This window comes from Gymnoscopelus microlampas (assembly GCF_963454915.1).
Source record: "Gymnoscopelus microlampas genome assembly, chromosome: 22".
In the NCBI taxonomy this organism is placed as follows: domain Eukaryota; kingdom Metazoa; phylum Chordata; class Actinopteri; order Myctophiformes; family Myctophidae; genus Gymnoscopelus; species Gymnoscopelus microlampas.
The window spans coordinates 5838688-5854306 of NC_139959.1; positions in this window are offsets into that span (position 1 = coordinate 5838688).

Genomic DNA, 15619 nt, shown 5'->3' on the forward strand with positions numbered 1-15619 from the left:
GTATAATTTTATACCCCTATTAAAATGGGATTGGAAAATATGCTTGCTATAAGCAAAATTATGTTTGTTTATTATTGGAAATACATTAAAAAGCCAAAAGAAACCATCAAATGGTACTGTTTCAGCATAAAAATAGTCTGTAATAGATGGGTATAATGATCTGCTAAATTTACTTAGTAATATAAGTCCTGTAGTGTCCACCTTTTATGCTTATAAAATATCTTCTTTTTTCCCCCATTAACACTAAATGATGGACCTCATGCAGGTTTCTACAAAATAAAACAAACATCAATTGATTGTAGCCTCCCTGTTACATTCCAATCTAGTAGTAGCATTTAGCTCCCTATTGAAAGTAGCTAGTATGACATATATGAGTTGTGGGGTAACAACAGTAATGGTACTGTAACATCCACAATGACCATGGAAATCCACAACACATAAAAGCAAAACATAAGGAGCATGTTCACAGACATAGAGAGCTGTGTCCTAAACTATGAATAGGTCAAATTGCAAAAATAAATAAATATGCTATTAATTGCGATTAATCGAGTTAACTTTGACAGCCCATATATATGTATATGTGTGTGTGTATATATATATATATATATATATATATATATATATATATACTGGCATTTCTTGTTAGTGGGACAGAGCTCAAAAAAGGTTGAGCACCACTGAATATGGAGTTTTAACCTTTTAACAAAAACATATTTTCTTCTTTTACCTTTTTTAATTGTTTTATACAAAACATATGAATTTTCAAGTTGCCCTGCATATGTCCATTTTGTTTTCAGAACATTATATAAAATAAAGGTTGGTATAGAGTACAGAAGTCCTGACGTCCTTGTTCATCCCCTGGTTCGTAAGGTAATTTCTCAATGAAGAATAACATTGGGTCATCCTAGAATCGTCTCGTATAAGAAATGTGGTCCAAAAATAAACAAACTGTCTCGGCGATATTGACAGGGAGGAGGTTCTGTATTGTTTATGATAGTCAGTCACTTATATTAGATACAATCTGTTTCTGGCGAAAATGTAACTAATTTGGCGGTAACATTAGCGTTTTCTCACCATCAGTTGATGCTTCATATCCATAAGAGTCAAACCACCGGGATCATTAGTTTATTTTTGGAACACAGTTCTTATTTGACGCAATATTAAACACGTCTATGGGAATTAAGAACGGGGGTGGAAAACCGCGAACCAGGTAGAATGGGATGTGTAAATTACGTCAGACTTCGATGCTCTATACTGTAGTTGTATAATGTCAAGTTTCATTTAAATGTGGGTTTCTCAAATTGTGGTACCATTACCATAAAAAGTTAATGTATCAAGCAATTTTTTAAAGGTCAAATTCTGTCTCCACCTCTTTTGACCTTTTTTCAGCCATGCCACAAATAGAATCTCTGCAAAACTGTTAAACTGTGTTTGTTATATTCTCCCATATTGGAGAAGTGTTGTATATCGTTGCTGTCGGGCAGAAACCTCTCTGTTTCAAATGGTGTTTTTTTTTTCTTTTTCCTTTTATGCGCTACTTTGTTATACAATAGTGTGGCACAAGCTTGTAGATTGGCTATTTTAGGAACTTTTTAACATGAGTTAACTTAAGTGGTTAAGTCATGGATCCATTAGAACGGTTTCTTCTTTTCTTTTTCCTGAAAAGTAACTTTTTTGGACAATGGCCCCAACAGCACCAATATGCTATTTGGGGATATTAACAGGTTGTAGCAAAAACGGCACTTACTTGACTTGTGATTTAATGTATTAATTCATTGAATTGTGGACCATATGGTCTAGCTAATGCTGCACCTTGTTATGCCATGTTGTGTAATGTCTGAAACATTAACAGACTGAACAGTAAATGACTTATTTTACACTGTTACTTATTAAAGAACCTTGCTGATGTTATCTGTGAAATGTTGACTATTATTGGCTTGTCCACCTACCTTACCCACTAAGACCTAGATGCCTTAAATAACCAAATTGTACACCTTGCAGTGAATATTTTATTGCTTATTATGAGGCATACAGTTGTAAGTATTATGGTTCCCATACTTTATTGAATGGTTTGTCATGTAACCTATTATTTTGCAACATTTGTCCAATAATAGTATTATCAACGGTACTTATGGATTTGTGCATGTTTAATTGAGTCTGGGTAAATTGAGGATTTTTGATACTTTAAGGTGATGTAATTTTGTCTTAAAGCTGAGCTGAAATGAAATAAGAATCTCACCTTTTTGGTATCCACAGTTTTGATGGTGCAATAGATTATAACAATTTTGAGTACTAACCAATTTAACCAATATCATGACATCCACCTGTCAATTCTTTCATTCTATTATGATTCATTATGCTAGCCTGCGCCTCAGGTCCTTATATTTTGATCTGTCCTATCTCCTACATCCTAGCTCCTACAGGAAGTAGAATTCAGACGGCCATTTTGCTCCTCTTGACCTCTTATGTCGCTTATGGGTGCATCCACACACGCGTGTCGAGTCACCGGAAGTCCATCCACTCCCATGATATGGGAAAAACTGGAAAGACCGTCCCGATGTGACAAGTTAACGCAGCTAATCCGCATATCCGGGTTCCACTCTAGAATAAAAAAGAAGGATGGATTACAGGGGCGTGTCCCAGTGTAGTACCGGGGTATTGCACATGCGCAGTGTTATCAGGAAGTGCACGACGGAGTGTTCCAGCAGAGGCGCTACATTAAAACCCCCAGGATCACTTTTCAGTCGGTCGAGGTGTGTGTTTGTTGTTCTCTCCACTCAGCACCTAAACAGCTGGAGGTTTGTAATTCTAATACACAAGTGGACTAAATGACTTACATAGTTACAAAGAACAACAACAAAGTGACATAAACCCCCATATCCAAGTTATTAATATGCATATCTATTGTGTTTATGTCCCTACTGTTTATTATTGCTTTCATTGTTGTTGACCCACTGTTTGACTGAATTAAAGTTTTGATATAATTCATGCAGGTCTCCGTGGCTACTGAAGTGACACAAAACAAACACTACCGTTTAAGGGTCACACGCTGCCATCTACTGAGCCTTTTTGTATGTTCAGGCAGGATTTTACTGCGCATGTGCAATACCCCGGTACTACGCTGGGACACGCCCCTGTAATCCATCCTTCTTTTTTATTCTAGGTTCCACTATGGTAAACTATCACCCGGCAGTGATAGGCACCAACCAATAGAACAGATATGACCTGTGTTCACTCCACTGGGTGGGTTTGTCACTTGTAGTTTTCTTGCAGGGGGAATGCAAGGCAGACGTTCTAGCACAAACACAACACCAGTGGTGTAAAGTAACTAAGTACTGAAGTACTGTACTTAAGTACAATTGTGAGGTATTTTGTTTTACTTTGCTGGAGTATTTCCAAATGTCAGTACTCCACTACATCTCAGAGGCAAATATTGTACTTTACTCCACTACAATTATTTGAAAACTTTAGTTACTAGTTACTTTGAAGATTTTGAACATTATTGCAAAACATACATTAACCACTTCAACCCTATATACATTTCGGCCATTTGAAAATAGCCGATCTACAAGCTCGAGCGTTGTGAGCTTGAAGATCGGCTATAATTGGTTATGTTCCTGGTGTTCATGTGGTTAATGCTATTCATAATGTAACAGTGTTTTAATTTTGTCAAGGTGCACTAATATTTTCATATTGCTGGATAATATGGATATTAATATTTTATATTGCACGTGCATGTTTTCATATTGAGTAGTGTACATTCCTCCGTCCTCACTTGTACAAATAGCACTTGCCAAAGAACTACACATCCCGAAAAACGTCACTTTGTTGACACTGCCCACAAAAGCTTCTCAGAGCCCCAGAAGATCCGCCGGGAATGGCTGGAGGTGCTGCATGGGCTTGCGACCAGCTCGCTCAACTTGTCGCGTGTGTTTGGATGCACCCAATGAGGAGGTAGGGTGTAAGAAACCCAAGTGCTTCCTACCAAGGAACGTTTTGAAAGGAAAAGACATGCAGTCCGTATGTTCTGTAGATATTTTGACATGACACTCATGGGTGGCAAACCTCGCACCGGAAGTTTGATGAAATACATCATTTTATTGAGGCATCTAAACAGCGGCAGGTATCGATTCTGTCACAGAGGTATCGCAAGATTTGGCTGCCAGAAAGGAAATGGTGGACAGTCTCGCGATACTTTGGCCGTACAGAAACATACTTTGTGCCCTTTAGATACCTCTATAAAAGTATACAGTGTACACATCGAAAAGCAACACAGCAGAAATCAACCTGTAATATGTCTTCTTTTATATTCCTGAGCCGATTATATGACATTGGTCGCAAATCGTCAGAAATAATGTCAGAGGAAGAGGTAAATTATACAAAAAAAAACATTTTATTTGCAACATTTTATGAAGACATAAATGTCTGAAACAAAACAAATGTTAGCTTAATTGAGTTATGGCTAGACTAGACCGCACATTGTGAGCTTGTAGATTGGCATTTTTGAAATATTTGCATATGCCCAGAATTGTGATGCTAGGGTTCATGTGGTTAAGAATAAATACATAAAATAAAGTTTACACAAAATGAGCAAATACATCAATTAAAAAAACAACATAACATAAATGGCTAATTAGAAAATATAAGTTAAAGCAAACACAGGTCTAAACATTTCCCCTATGCGTGACTAGGTAAACTTGGTATTTTTTATCTGGAAAAAGCTGCTCTAGGATCAGCATAACACACATCCAAATAAAATCAAACCTCTGATTAACACGGTAACAATCCACCATAGAACAGAGTACTACAGAGAAATCTCCCTGTGTCGACATGCATGAGGGAAAGTGAGCGTGCCCAAAATAAATAACACTGGACAAAGCATAGTATAGATTGAGTCTCAACAGATAATTAAAATAGGAAACAATTACCAAGGCACTCTTCATAAATGTTAAAAAGCTTTAGAGACCAGTTCAGCATTGATAATTAAAAAAATAAAGATCACCTTCCCATACTGTTATTTTATTTTGATCTTTCACGGTATGTTTTAGGAAAAACCCTCTTTCTTTTTTCCCTTCTTATTTCTTAGATAATTAACAGTTAGTTACTATGAGTGGAAATTATAGTACTTGCACCTGCATTTAACGCCCCAATTGACATTTAACAACCATGGGGTATGCTACTTTAGAACAACTTATTGGGAGCAAAGAATTACAAATGAGAATTTATTTTAGCCCCAAAATAATTTGGGGCTAGTCAAAAACATGTCCGAAGCCTCAGTGTTAGCGACACCACTGTGGCACGTCATCAGTGTGACAGTGAATGGAAGAGACACTTTCAAAGAGGAAACATTGCATATGAATGATCATATGTTTCCGAATACAGAGTGATACAGGGTTCTTGACCTATATGACTCAAAGTCATGTGTTTCTCCAGATTTTCATCCTCTGTATGACTCCTCATGTGCCTCTTTCGCTGTATATTAGTACTGAATCTTTTGCTACAAACTGTACAACTAAAGGGTTTCTCCCCTGTGTGCGTTCTTATGTGTTGCTGCAGATGGCAACTTTGATTAAAACGTTTACCGCAAGCTGTACAACTAAAGGGTTTCTGCCCTGAATGTACGAACATGTGCCTGTTCAGACTTGCATTCTGAATAAAGCTTTTGTGACAAACAGCACAAGTAAAGGGTTTCTTCCCAATATGTATTTTGTTATGCATTTCCAGATGCCCATTTTGATGAAAGCTTTTGCCACAAATTGTACAAGTAAAGGGTCGCTGCCCTGTGTGTGTTCTCATGTGTTTTTTAAGATCACACATTTGATAACAGCCTTTGCCACACACTGTACAAGTGAAGGGTTTCTCGCCTGTATGTATTCTCGTGTGGATATTCAGGGCTGAATTGTTATGAAATCCTTTCCCACAAACTGTACAACTAACAGGTTTAAATCCTGTGTGACTCATGGATGGAGTTTGTTTTGATGATTTTAGGTCCTGGGACAGCTTGTTTCTCAGAGACCGTCTTTGTCCATCTACACTTCTTGTCTTGTGTGCATTCATTGACTTTAAAGCTGACTGTCCTTCCCTGGTGTCCTCCCAGTCATCACTTGCATCTTCACTTGGCCTTTGAAGTAGGTCCTGTTCCTCCGGGAGCAGGCCGAGGCTCCTCTCCTGCTGTTCAGGGGAAACCTCTATACAGTCAGGGAGGTGCAGGATGTCTACGAGGAAAGGAAAACAAAAACAAAAAGAAACACAATGTTCTACTTTATTTTACACAGCTGTAGAAAATAATAAGATGCATCGCGATACGTGACATAAAATTGATTAGCCTGTTAACGTTTATTGTTGATTTTCCAATTACTTCCGAAGGTATTCAAGGCAACGTTCCATTCAACGGTCTGTGATGCTACATTAGCTACATACTAACGCTAATGGCGCTCTGCTTCCCTCTGAGGGAGGCTGAGATCAACAAGTCATAATGTCAACCAGTATATTCAAAGTGGGCACATTTCTCAGTCAAATCTTTGATGTTACTGCCGATGTACAAGGTTATTCTACACCAGGGGTCTTCAACGTTTTCAGGCCAAGGACCCCCCCTAGCTGAGGGAGAGACGAAGCAGGGACCCCCTCTATATTGTATACAATTGTGTTTCAGATTATACTTTTTTTGTTTACTTGGTCTGCTCTTTTTTCCCCCTCTACACCTATACCTCTTTGCCAAAAATAGCCGATCTACAAGCTCACAACGCCTCGCAGCGCGGGCGTTGTGAGCTTGTAGATCGGCTATTCTTGGCTAAAGTTCTCCTCAGAGAAGGGATGCTAGGGTTCAAGTGGTTAAGGTAAAAAGAAAAATCATATCACACAAAGATTTGGCGGACCCCCTGTATTAACTCTGAGGACCCCCTAGGGGTCCCGGACCCCCTGTTGAAGACCCCTGTTCTACACGATGCGTTGTGAGATTGTAAGTTTGCTATATGGAATGCCAAAAGGATCATATTTCAATTCACGTCTCCCGGTCGATGAAGCGGGTCCATTTTGTTACATTTGTACACTCTCTCGAGTTCATTTAACTTTATTTACTGTGTACTCACAAGTGCCCTTGTCTTACAGCTGAGAAAATCGTATTTCTGTATATTCTAGGCAGCACCGTTGTAAAGTTGTAATGCACTGCAGACAGATGTATGTTTTTTTTCGGTAGACTAGACCTATACCATTTCTTTATTTAGGTCATTTAGTTTTCAAAATGTAAGTATGTTGCTAGGTTTCCCATAATGAGTTTTGGGACTCACGTGTGGCCTTTTTATATGTATGCCAGGGAACAGCGTTGGGCAAGTTACTTTACATTTGTTCTACTTACGTCAACTTTACTGCTCTCAAAAGGCAACTTAGTTACTTTACTAGTTACTGCATTACAAAAGTATGTAGTTACTAGTTACTTTTATTATTTTTTGGCTTCAATATTAATGTATATATTTTCATGTTGCTGCGGCACAAGACAACAACTCACAACTTCATCTACAGTAGATGTAGATGAAGACTAGCAGATATAGGAGAAGGGCAAAAAGCCCAGTTTAAAAGGTTGTTTCAACCCATCGATTAATTTTTCCAGATTGTTGGAACTACAGACATTTGTAGGATACTGGGACTACTTTACAATTTTGAAAAGATGCAGGAAATGGTAAGAACTGAGGAGCTGGGGTCCCTGATGGATAAGAGGTAAAGGGATATTTCACTTTAAAAAAAACTTTATCGTCTAGGCCTACTCAGGCTTTTGGAAGCACCCCGGACAGTTTTTAAGTTGCTTGATTCAGTAATTAGATATTAGATATTTATTTTATCAGACACGCCCCCTTCCTATACAAACCCATTGTAACTTCAAACTCCATTTTAACCATGTTAGATTCATCGTAAACACCCGTCCTTGGTTCTGGTGACTGATATTGTCCTTCTAATCTAATACGTGAGGAGACCGTGTTTTTTCAATCACTTTTTTCATTTATTTTTAATATTTTGGGGGGGAAATAAAAAATTTTAAAAAAATACAATAAAGAAAGAAATCTATAAAATAAATGAAAAAAGTAAAAGAAAAAACGCAGCCCCCTCACATAGCTGATTGTATGACGTTCTGTATAGTAGTGTGTATATCTGTCTGTCTCTTATATGTCATCATGATTTGTGTGCATGGGGTTCTCATTGTAAACAAGCTTAGTGCTTTATGAGTCTTCCAGTTTAGTAGACCCTGTATTGTGAATTTGTACTTCCATGTACTGTTGTTCTCATGTCTTACTAAATAAAGTACATCAATCTGGGGGGGGGGGGGGGGGGGTCCCAAACCACGGGTTGAGAACCACTGTGTTAAGGCAGGGGTCTTCAACGTTTTCAGGCCAAGGACCCCCTAGCTGAGAGAGAGATGAAGCGGGGAACCCCTCTGTATTGTATAAAATTGTGTTTCAGATCAACTTTTGCTGCTCTTTTTTCCCTCTACACCTATACCTCTTTGCCAAAAATAGCCGATCTACAAGCCCGTGAGCTTGTAGATCTGCTATTTTTGGCTAAAGTTCTCCTCAGAAAAGGGATGCTAGGTTTCAAGTGGTTAAGGTAAAAAGAAAAATCTTATCACACAGAGATTTGGCGGACCCCCTGTAGTAACTCTGAGGACCCCCTAGGGGCCCCGGACCCCCTGTTGAAGACCCCTGTGTTAAGGCATCAACTCACCGCATTGAGACGCAGTGTCACTGCGTCGTTCTTTCTTCAGACGGTCGTATTTGGACCTGAGAGCCTCGTTTTCAGTCTTGACTGAACACATCTCTTCTTGGAGCTCTCCCACCATGGTCTCATAAAGTCTCCTGGCCTCTGACAACGCGTTTCTCAACGTGTCGTCCAGAACGGTGGCGTAGCGCGACTCAAACTCGCCTTCTGACGACATACTTACTAGTATTGTGTCTGTCTTCTTCTGTTTCAGTGATTAATTAGGGTGCACACACAACGATGCTTTAAAGATGACCTGTATTAATGGTTTAACACACGTTTTGTCACTCCTTGCAGCTTCTCGGCGCAGCCAGCCAGCTAGCAAGTCAGCTTCTCTTTGTTTGTTCGTGTAATAGGATACAATAGAATACACGCATAACAGACGTTTTGCGCATGCGTAGGATTTTAAAGGACGCTCAACTACTTCCGGGTTAAACGCAAAAAAAGTAACGGTCGCGAGCTATGAGTGACGCCCCCCGCGGCTTGGGAGAACGATGTAGTGTAGGCTATCGATGCTGTCAATGCAATCCGTATGAGAGGCATCATAATAAGAATGTTTTTCCCTTGCCAGCATTTACTTTCTTAACGGTTACACCAGTATGTTGAAACGGTAATGCAAAGGTGACAAACATCATCTACTCTCATCAGAGGCCTAATTATCCAGGCAGCACAGCTCAAGGCCAGGGAATGTTGCATGTGGACTTGTTTTGGCTCAAGAGACTGGTTTGGAACACCGTGATTACACAACGACATTCTAAACGTCATGTTGCTATTGTTTTGTTGGTTGTATGTTTAAGCCAACTAGTTGTTTTTCTTTTTTTTAATATGATTACTCACCAAAAATAAGAGATTATCAAGTGACGCTGTCATTCTATAAATAAGTATTAGGCTTTTTCAAAAGTTTCTACTACAAGATACAATATAAGCAATTGAAATTGGAAGTGTTTAAACAAACTTAAAACAATTAAAGTGACGGACAAATAAAGTTTCTTATTCTCATTCATATTCTCCTGTTCATGGTGTTATCAGGTGCATTTCTGATCTGCAGAAAAAACTCTCAAGCCAATGACTTTCCATATCTTATCTATGCAGCACTGAAGCTCCCTGCAGCTTCTTATTAATTTTCTTTTCTTTTCTTTTAACTTTATTTCAACGGGGAAAACCTTGAGGTCTCATTTGCGATGGTGCTTTATTTAAAAGCAAATCATAATCATAAATAATAATAATATAATAAATGATTACATATTTATAATAATATAAACATATCATTAAAATCAATCATATAAATATATGTTAGGCAGTATATTTATTTAAAACATATACAGACCTCAACTTTAAGTCACCTATCAATTTTCACATTGGGAAAATTAAAGAAAGAAAGCTACCATTATATGAGTAGTGTGTCTTCATCTGAGGCTTCATGGAATCATTACTTTAACTTTTAGTGATCCTTGAATTGCTGAGAAATCTGCACAATTTAACAAAGATGTAGGCCTAAGTAAAGTTTTGTGAGATGTTTCAGGTTAAAATAAAACAAGTCTCTGAAATCAAAAAGTAAAAGTAGATTCATGTGCATTTCGTCTGTTAATGCCTCTCTGGGTGAGGGCCTGAAACTTTGGCGTAAACTGACCTTAATTTAATGACATGACAGCAAGCTGCAGTTGTACTGCCATCTAGTGTTACAATGAGGTGGTGGTGGTGGTGGTGGTGGTGGTGGTGGTGACTGTACAGAGTGGGTACAATAAAAGTGTGTTTTGAGTAATGATGATCAGTGGTGGAAAATAACACAAGTACCTTTACTGTACTGAGCAGTATAATTTTGAATAACTCTTAAATTACCGGATGCAAATTATTTTATTTTATTATTTATTAAATATGCAAATTCATGTAATGCTAGATTATTCACGGTGTGGGCCACTATAAGCAAAGAAAAACTCCTAAACATTTCTTATTTAATGGTTGCCAATTTGTTCATGGGTTTCTGTAACGTTTTGCCAGCTGAGAATTAATGAGATGAATACAATATTCATTTGATATATTTATTTACAGTATACAGTGCACATTGAACACATGTTCAACAAGAATGACACGATGGAGGGAGGTGGGTGTGCTACACTATTATATGAGGACAGTGTCTTGCTAAAAGGGCCGATTATGTCTGGTCAGTCTGGACATTGTTAAAGTTGCCATTCACTCTCTGTGTCCACAGAGTCAATAAGGTCAAACCTCTAGTCTCAACCAACCTCACTCCAGTATAATATGCTTGCATGCTACATATAAAATGTATGTAAAAGGTATATACAGTATTACACAGTAATATTCTAGAAAAATACATTTGATTTTGAACCAACAAAAATTACAACAAAAGCTGTGCACTGTAGCTACAGTACATTTGAGTTGAATGTATCTTCCTGAGGAATGTTCTGATTCTCATCGATCTTGTTTAACTTGGCAAAACTTTGGCTGATTTCTCTGAATGTTTTGCCTTTGGTCTCAGGGAGGACAATGATGAGGAAGATGGTACAAGCTGCACAGATCACCATAAACACCAGAAACACATAGTCTTGCAGGGCATTCTGTGTACAAACAACACATCAATAAAACGTTAGAAATATTATATCATCATCATTAACTAATCGCTGTCTTTCTTTAAATGTTTTTTTTTTTTTTTTTTTTACCAGGTAGTCACTTGGGATCAATGATATCTTTTTGAGCAAGATTTGTCCAGAATGGCAGCATTTACCCCATTAAAACCGGGAAAGCATCGGTGTTAGATTTTAGCCATATTTTATACTTTGGCTATTCAAAAAGACGTACAAGCTATGAGCTTGTAGATCTGCAATTTTGTTTAAATCTTGAAAATATGTGCAAATCTTTGAATATATCTATTTTTTTTAAGCGAACATTTTTACTCATATCTTTGCTTCTGGGGTTCCTGGAACAAAATATTATGAAATGGGGGTCTGCAGCCAAATACATATCATTTTGGGGGTCTTTGACATGAAAAAGTTTGAAAACCACTGATCTAGCAATATTATGTTTTTCACAAAACTGTTAGGATTTAGAAGACATTTGTAGAAATCGACCTCAGGTCTTAATGGGTTAAAAGACAAAAATACCGTATAAGACACAAATCCAGAGAAGAACATATAAGTTAAGGTGACACAAGGCGATCAATTTGAGCTGTATAGCAGACATGTCTCATTGGATGGGGGGAGATTATAGGGTAGGGAGTAGGGCTGCATGGTATTAGGAAAACATATGTGACAGCATTGTTGAATATTGTGGTGACAATATGACTTGTTATAAGTAAAGAAATATTGAAGTATACAGTTTGAACGTCTTTGTGGCTTTGGTTTGCTGCTAACACAGTGTAGAACCTCAACCCAGACAATGAAAAGCCATACTGTTTGCATACACTGAAAAAGGATTATTGTATATTTCCATTCCAACAACATGGTTTTACTGAAAACATTACACCCAAGTTAACCACTTAACCTTTGTGTCACTATTCTGGAGCGAAACTTTGGCGAAAATAGCCGTTCTACAAGCTAAAGAATTGTGGCTCATTTCAGCAAAGCTATTTGCTAAATTCTATTTGGTGTAGAGGGAAATTAGTAGGGGGCGAGGATAGAGCCCTGGAGGACACCAGTCCACAAAGTACAGAGAATAGGGTTTAAGTGGTTAATGAAAATGTATAAAACCAAAATATGCATTAAAACATCAACATTCTGTACCTGAAGGTAAGGGAATACTAGTCCTAAGGTGAATTGGCACATCCAGTACATCATTCCATAAATCAACAGTGCAGAAGGTCTGAAGGTCTGTTCAAACAGTTCACTGACCACACTAGAAGAAACTGCACCTGAGAAACAAAAATAACAAAAATCCTATTAAAATAGAATAATTTTGGTGCAGTTGCAGTATATAAGATAAAAAACAAAACATTAAAAGAGTCTAAAAGTCTTGCTCAGGCATGGTCTTCACCAAGACTTTAATATATTACATGTATTTTACTTACTTACTGACTTACTTACTTTTACTTACAGCAGATCAAACATGGTAGTACACTGTATGAGGACACTACTGCCTAAATTACACAGCAGATCAAACATGGTAGTATACTGTACTGTGAGTATACTACTGAGGGCAGACTACAATATTTTAGATGTTCAAGCATGTTTGTAATGATCTCCAAAAGCTCTTGTACTGTGAGTGATAGGACATAATAGTGAGAACGACAATGAGCAATAGCCAATGAGAGCATAAGATGACCAGGAAGCTTAATTGTTTGAGAAATAACCAAGGTTTCCCCATTAAATATCCTTATCATTGCATCAAATGTATTATTCTTTTCATAACACAAATGGCAGCGGATTGCAGTAAGATTTGCCCTAATGGATAGTTCCAATTTGACCATGTTATGAATAATAAAACTTACGTTCGAAGGTTGGCACCTTGTATTCCGTGTTAAAACACACAACTACAACACCAATTTACTCTTCCTTGTCAGCTTGTCCAATTTGGTGTAAAAATAGTGGGCCTCATTCACTAAGGTGGGGCCCACACATTTGTTCTTATGTGCATATCTGCAATTTTCCACGTCTGATTCATCAATTTATTTTTTTTAAGCGTGGATTTTGACGGACGTACACTCAAACTCATATACATGCCCGGGAGCAGACTTATATGGGACCAAAGCTTGCGTACGTCATTAGAATGCCTTATTCTTCATGCAAAATCAATTATAAGAGTGCCAAACCTCAAATAAAAATATGTATGTGGCCAACATTTGTCATCACAGAAACGAAAAAAAGAAGTCAAACGATCTATTGCTTGGATGCATATTATAGACATGATGCAAATGCAACTGATTTTATTATTTTTCAGTTGACGCATTAGAGCTGACTTATTATGTTGGCATGTTTGCCGTATCTGCAAGTGTGGCCACAGTTTTGCGTATTGGGCTTTCGTGCCAACTCTAATGTCATCATGCTATTAATTTATATATTATTATTGACCACTTCAAATGAATGCAGTTTTACCATCTGATGAGAATACAGTGTGGATGAAATCTAGCTGTGTCCATTACTCCATTTCCAATTATAATACTGAACTTAATTAACGTTCAGTGGATCCATCGTGTGAGGGACTCGCTTGCTAAAATACACTGATCTACAAGTTGTCAAGGCAGTGTGTCGAGGCGCATTGTAAGCTTGCAGATCTATCCATTTTGACGATTGATGACGTTTTTGTTGGATGTTTCTGGTCATCTTTTAGGGGCTTAAATGGGGCATGAAACAATGCAAATGATCAACACTAAAGCATGCCTGTGATTTACAAACAAAAATGTGATACATCTGTGATACGCACAAATGAAGTGAAGGCTCTGCACCCCCTTTCATGAATCGCACTTCAGAAGTGACGTATGCAATATACACAACCTTTTACACACAAATGTCGGGAATTTACGCCCAGGTTAATGAATGAGGCCTATTATGCGTACTGTTACTGTATGTTACATAATGTCTTGCTCTCAATCCCCCAAATAGCTCTTACAATTGATGATTTTCTTTATATCAATGCTCAAAATCAATTAATAAAGCTGTATTGTATCATAAAGAAACAGTCCAATCTTTTTTGGAAGCGCAGCAGCCTGTGACATAGTAATTTGTATCAATAGACAGGTGTTTTGTAATCTCTCCATGGTAGGGTAGATAAATACTTGCAAAGAAGAGAGGAAAAAACCTTATGCTTACTTGGACCAATGCTATCACAGAGAAGAACTGCCAATACACAGGCAAATATTAGGTATGGTATCCATGGTGCTTTGTCCTGTAGGCAAGTCAGAATAGACATTGATTAAACAGTAAGGTCTGATATTTATTCATCAACAGATATGTAATTAATTATGGATGGAAGATGGGCACCAGAACATTTGATATCTATATAACGTGGGCGCTGGGCGTAACAAATAAATAAAGAATACTCTAATAATGGCATGGCCTTCCTGTGTTGCTAGGTAGGCCTACAGTTTGTGAACACAGCACTGTTGCGCTAACGGAAGCTTAGCACAGTGATGTGAGCTGTGATTGGCGTAGCAGCATCAGCTGAGCTTTGTGGCTCGCTGTGATATAGGTCTAACTTTGTGGAGAGTTGGTTTAACAGTGTCAGCTGAGCTGTGATAGATTGCTGTGATTAGTTTACTTTTGTGGGGACATTCATATACAGACAGACAGGCCCTATTCTGGACAACTGGCCCTCTCTTGCACCACACTGTAAAACACAAAGTACTACTGCCCACTTCTTGTAAAAAGTAAAATAGCGTACCTGGACCAAGAGGAGGACAGTTAATACAATATAGCCCACAGCTATTCCACCATATCCCAGGATGAGGAGTAGTCTTCTTCCACTGCGTTCAATCACAGCACCCTGGACAGAGACAGATGACAGCATTAACGAAAAACCTCAAAGCACTTTCTGTAATACTATCAAGTGAAGAGGTGTCAGTATCAATGCGATGTTTTACTTTTAAATGATAAAGCTAGTGTTTTTCAACACATGGTCAAGTTAAAACAATGTGAACCAATATTTTATGAAGGATAAAAAGACACATATTGCACTGCACTACACCCATGTAGTGGAGCAGATTGCTGAAACGATCTTTCACTTGGTGATACAAGCACCAAATTTGGCACACAAGTGCTTCAGAACCTACTCTCTCAGAAAAGTACGAGATCCACTTGAAAAAACAATATGGCCGCCATTTTTCAAGATGGCCGCCATTCAAAGTGGTTTTAAATGGTGTTTGAACTATATTTTGATTGAATAATCCTATTTTGATGGTCTATACATCCAAATATATGTTTTTGAG